This window comes from Mesoplodon bidens (assembly GCF_964165515.1).
Source record: "Mesoplodon bidens genome assembly, chromosome: 5".
Classification (NCBI taxonomy): domain Eukaryota; kingdom Metazoa; phylum Chordata; class Mammalia; order Artiodactyla; family Ziphiidae; genus Mesoplodon; species Mesoplodon bidens.
In genome coordinates this window covers 97,832,192-97,838,441 of record NC_138161.1, presented here as the reverse complement: position 1 = coordinate 97,838,441, position 6,250 = coordinate 97,832,192, and the positions used below count along the sequence as shown (strand labels likewise).

General features: G+C 39.6%; 1 pseudogene across 1 annotated transcript; it reads right to left on the bottom strand.

Moving 5' to 3' along the window:
* Nucleotides 1-601: 601 nt before the first annotated feature.
* On the bottom strand, nucleotides 602-1,015 carry LOC308617492 (small ribosomal subunit protein uS10-like; annotated as a pseudogene). The gene has a single exon. The product of its transcript is annotated as a small ribosomal subunit protein uS10-like (transcript).
* Between the last annotated feature and the right edge of the window lie 5,235 nt (nucleotides 1,016-6,250).

Sequence of the window (6,250 nt, the reverse complement as noted above, 5' to 3'; positions counted from 1 at the left end):
TAAGTAGGGGAGGGAAGAAGTGGGTGGATAAAGAGGTGGTGGTCTCTAGGAAGAGGGAAGGACACAAAAACCTGGAGGTGGCAGTTTTGAAGAAGTGAGAGAATGATGGTATGGATGGAGCACAGAGAACAATAGGAAGAGTTCAAAACCAGGCTGGAGCAATCACTGGGGCCAAAACTTGCTGAGCACCGAAAACCATATATAGTGTTTTGAACGGTATCTTAAAAATAATGGGGGACTTCCCTGGTGGCACAGTGGTTAAGAATCCGGCTGCCGATGCAGGGGACACGGGTTCGATCCCTGGTCTGGGAAGATCCCACTTGCCGCAGAGCAACTAAGTCCGTGTGCCACAACTACTGAGCCTGCGCTCTAGAGCCGGCGAGCCACAACTACTGAAGCCCACGTGCCACAACTACTGAAGCCTGTGCGCCTAGAGCCCGTGCTCCACAACAAGAGAAGCCACGACAGTGAGAAGCCCGCGCACCCCAACGAAGAGTAGCCCACGCAGCAATGAAGACCCAAAGCAGCCAAAATAAATAAAGAGAAAAAAGGGAAGGCTTTTTTTTAAACAACTGATTATCAATTTATTAAAAATGTTGATTTAAGCATCTGCAATGGTGACTTCAACCTCGACTCCTGGCTCAATACTGATGGAAGTGATCTGCTTGACAATCTCAGAAGGACTGTGCAGGTCAGTAAGTCACTTGTGGATCCTCATCTGGAAACAACCCAAGTCTTAGAACCTTCACCACAAGGAGTTTTCCTTGTAGTTACTCTGAGTCTTGGTAGGCATCCGAACTGGTCCTTTCGCTTTGAGATTCTTTTCCTTCGCTCCTCTGACCAGGTCAGCACATACCCTCTGCAAAGACTTCAAGCTGCGTCTGGGGAGGGTGATTCTAATCCGGTGAATCGCCACCTCGGGCTTTCCCGTATCTTTAAAAGCCATGGCTGCGGCGCGGCTTCCTGGCCGGCTTGTTCCTTGGCGAGAGCGAACAATGGTGAGTCAGGAGCAGGAGCGGGTGGCCCGAGGCTCCGCTGCAGCGGAGACCGTGTCTTCCTCCAAGAGAGCCATTGAACAGTTTTAAACAGGGTCGGGTGGCGATGGCAGTGTTCTTTACAATAGGCAAAAGTGGAAACAACCCAAAATGTTTATCAGCTGACGAATGGGTAAATATAATGTGGCATATCCATACAATGGAGTATTTTCATCTATAAAAAGCAATCAGAACTGATACATGCTACAACATGGGTGAAAACACATCCATGAATGTGTTTTCACACATGGATGCTCAAAGAAAGAAACCAGTCATTAAAAAAAATATGTATATATATACATTATGATTTTTATAACCATAAAATGTCCAGAATAGACAAATCTATAGACAGAAAGTAATTAGTGTTTGCCTGGGTCTGGGGAAGTAGTGGTGGTTGGGCAATGATGCTAATAGGTGCAGGGTTTCTTTTGGGGATGAGAAAAAGATGTAAAATTAGATTCTGGTGATAGTTGTACAACTCTGTGAATATATTACAAACCATTGAAACGTACACTTTATTTTTTAATATTTTGAACAATTTTATTTATTTATTTATTTATTTATTTTTTTGCCCACGCACTGCGTGGCTTGCAGGATTTCAGTTCCCTGACCACGGATTAAACCCGGGCCACCGCAGTGAAAGCGCTGAGTCCTAACCACTAGACCACCAGGGAACTTCCTGAAACATACATTTTAAATGGGTGAATTATATGGTATGTGAATTTTACCTCAATAAAACTGTTTTAAATTAGGAAAGAAAGAAACAGAGATTTAAGCCAGATGACAACATGCCATTTTTAAATAGATGTTACTCCTGTTCATTGATTCCAAGGTCCTCTTATTCAAGATATCAAGATAGCTTGGAAACTGGTCATCAGAAGTTCATTTGGTGTAGACAGAATCAAAACAAAAGGAATTTAATGGTTTTGAGTGCGGTCTCTCAAATCAGCTAAAGACAACATGATCAACTAGTGACTGATGTATTTATATATCTAACATCCTGAGAATGCTGTAGATACTCTGACAAAATTCTGAGGATTCAATTCATTCATTCATTCATTTATTCATTCAACATCTGTTTATTGAGAACCTGTATGTGGTACTTAATAATGCATGCTTTAGGGACTTCACTGGTGGTTCAGTGGGTAAGACTCCGTCCTCCCAATGCAGGGGGTCCAGGTTCCATCCCTGGTCCGGGAACTAGATCCCACAAGCATGCCACAACTAAGAGTTTGTGTGCTGCAACTAAGAAGTCTGCACGCTGCAACAAAGATCCTGTGTGCCACAGTGAAGACCCAGCACAGCCAAAATAAATATTTAAAAAAAAATACATGCTTTAAACAGTAGTCATCTTTTAAAAATATTAAATTGACACCCACGGTCTGACAATAGCACTGAATATTAGATGTAGAGGCTATTCCTTAAATCTGAATATAAGCTCTCCTGGTGCACAATTCAATTCTGGATAGTGGGAAGGTGGAAGCAGGAAACTGACATTTACTGAAAGTCTACAATTTGTCAAGTACTGTGCTGAAGTAATTAAAAACTACTGAATTAATTCAAAAGTATGATCTCATTTAATCCTCACAATAACACTTTGAGGTGAGTATTATCTGCAGATGAATAAACTATTCAAAGAGGTTGTGTAACTTACCCAAAGTCACACAACCTGTAAGTTAGAGAGAAGATACTTGAAATGAGGTCTTCTGATTCTAAAAACAGCGTTTTGCTTTGTTTTGGGTTTGGTTTTGTGTCTGCTGGTACGCAAGAGAACATTTTCATAAATTAATTAATTTATTCAACAAAGATTTATGTAGCATTACCGTATGCCAGGCACTGTGCTGGACCCTACAGATATGGGAAACAACCACTGACCTCATAGTGATCACAGTCTAGCTAGGAAGACAAATCTTTTAACAAAGACAGTTTGAATCATCAACATATTGTAAGAGTCAACTGCCCTTATTGAATTTCACTGTGCTATGTGTTTCTGAATTCAACAAGATCCCAGCCCCAGCTTTCCTTCCCAACTGCATCTCCTGACACTTCATCCAGGATCCTCTGTGCCAGACACACTGAAGTCTTCCCAGCAATGCCCTAACCCACTGCTCTTTCTTTTCACTTTCATTCTCCCTCTACTTTTGTATATGCTTCCCTTTCTGCCTTGTCCTACCTCTTAGGAAAAATAGATTTCAAAAGTTCGAGAGAGTGAAGGACTTTGCTTTCATTCTGAATTAGCCTCTTTGTATCACAGTGGCAAGTGACTTAATCTCCCAGCTTCAGGACCCCATCTATAAACTGAGAATTATAATAACCATCTCATATGATATTTGTGAAGATTAGAGTGATAAACAAGCAGAGTGTTGGCACAAAGTAGTTTCAAAAATGATTCTTGAATATGAGAATGAAGACAAGAAATGCTATGCATTAATAAAGGAAGAAATCCTTGAGAGTCAGGGATGCTTCATGAAGAAGGTAAGACTTAAATTACTCCTTGAAAGATGAGTAGATTCTGAACAGTCACAATTGCAGGAGAGAGGCTGGATAAAGACTTGCTCTTTTTCTGTGTTTTAAATATTCTTTTATGAGATACACTGTAGAGCAGCACCAGGAACTGGCTGTAATAAGAAAGTTAAGCCTCCTTTCTTGAATAGTTAGTACACTGCATTCATAAGAATGTAGAAATTCTTCCACCCTTTTTACTCTCCTGACCCAAAAATGGCTTAAGAACTTCTCTAGTTATCCATCCACCAACTCAACTTCTGAGCCTGACTGCAGATACCTCCTCCACAGATGTCTCCTTTTTGCCGTAAGCTCACAACCATTCACTGATTCTTTTTAACAATTATTTATTGAGATGCATTAAAATCCTAAATTTTTGTTGAACTTTGACTCAGCAGTTACATTATTAGGAATTTATTCCAAGGAAATAGTCATAGTTGTACACAAATACCCAACTATAAGAATGTTTATCACAAAGACAAAAAGCCAGGTCTTCCCTGGTGGCTCAGTGTTTAAGAATCCACCTGCCAATGCAGGGGACACAGGTTCAAGCCCTGATCCAAGAAGACCCCACATGCTGCAGAGCAACAAAGCCCATGCGCCACAACTACTGAGCCTGTGCTCTAGAGCCCGTGAGCCACAACTACTGAGCCCGCGCGCCTAGAGCCCATGCTCTGCAACAAAAGAAGCCACCACAATGAGAAGCCCACACAGCCCAATGAAGAGTAGCCCCCGCTCGCCACAACTAGAGAAAGCCCGCACTCAGCAACGAAGACCCAATGTAGCCAAAAATAAATAAATTTATTTTTAAAAAAAAACAAAGACAAAAAGCTAGAGGCATCTAAATGTCCAGCAATAGGGGATTAATTCTATAAATCCTTGTAAATTCATGAAAGGTAATACCATACAGCCATTAGTGATGTATAACAGAATATAGCATACATGTAAAAATACCAATGTGATTTCACACCAATATGTTAACAACGATTGTCTCTGGTGTGGCCTTATAAGTGTTTTATTTTTCTTTTCTATAATGAACACCTATTACTCCTGTATTAAGAAAGAAATAGGTGTTTTTTTTTTGTTTTTATGTTTTTTCCCAGAGCCGCATGGCTTGCAGGATCTCAGTTCCCTGACCAGGGGAACTGAACCCGGGCCATGGCAGTAAAAGCCCGGAATCCTAACCACTAGGCCACCAGGGAACTCCCTAGGTTTATTTTTTTAAGTTTATTGAGTTTGGTCTGTGGAATGTCATATTAAAGGGAAAAGGCAGAAAATTATGGGAAGAAGCCAAAAAAGATAGGTGAGAAGTGCCATACCTGTTTTTCTGTAATGTTTTTTAATACGAGAAAGTGGTGAAAGATTAGCTCTCTTTCTTAAGAAAGTTACCTTTTCTCATCTTTCTCTTTTTTATCTTAAAAAATGCTCAATAAATATTAGTAGTATTTTAGTAAAAAAAGTCAAACATTTCACAAATATTATGATACAGTGGCAGAATTGTCACAGTTTTCATCTGAATTGGAAAGTTGCTAAATTTTGAAGTAATTGCAAGGTCCTTTTTACAGCTTTGAAAACCGTGTTTCTTCAGATTAGGCAAATGTAGACTTGAATGAAAAGCAGTTTTTTTCTTCCTCTTCCTTTTTATCTTTCTTTCTGTTGAAAGATCTCAGAACACTTATTATTTTAACAATTAATAAAAAAATTTTCTCTTTTCTAAAATGTATTCATTTTTATTTATTTATTGTTTTTGGCTGCATTGGGTTTCGTTGCTGCACACAGGCTTTCTCCAGTTGCAGCAAGCGGGGGCCACTCTTCCCTGTGATGCACAGGTTTCTCATTGCGGTGGCCTCTCCTGCTGCAGAGCATGTGCTCTAGGCATGCGGGCTTCAGCAGTTGCAGCACGAGGGCTCAGCAGTTGTGGCTCACAGGCTTAGTTGTTCCGTGGCATGTGAGATCTTCCTAGACCAGAGATCGAACTAGTGTCCCCTGGATTGGCAGGTGGACTCCAAACCACTGTGCCACCAGGGAAGTCCCAATAAAAATTTTAAAATAAAATCATGTGAAAACTTAAAATAGAATCAAAAGTCATAAAGTAAAATTAAAAGATTTCTCTGCCCCTCCTTGCTAGGTCATCCATAATCACTTACCAAAAGTAACTTTATATTTCTTTAAAAAAAATTTTTTTTCACACACAAATGGGATTACATTACTTGTACTGCTCTACAATTTATTATCTTGGCATATTTCTAGATTACATATAGGGTTTATTCACTTTTTTTGTTTCATATATACATAATTTTAATGCACTTTTTCATATTCAAGAAGTCAATGTTCCATCCAATTAATTAAACTAAATTAAAACTGAGAGACGATCACTTTCAACATCTTGGAATATCATCTTGCAATATCATTTCTGATTTCTTTCTGTGCCTGATACGTATGAGTCTTAGAAAAGCAACTACCATTTATTAAATACTACATATGTACTAACTGCTTTACATATGTTATTTAACACAAGATAAAAATATTAGCTTTGCATTTTAGCAATGAGGAAACCAAAGTTCAGAGAGGTGAGAGACTTGTCCAAAGTCACATAGATGGTATGTGACATAGCCTGGATTCAAACCCAGATCAGTCTGACCCCAAAGACCATGTTCTCAACCAGGTAGACTGACTCACCACTAAACCATGTGCATGTATATGTATGAAAAAGG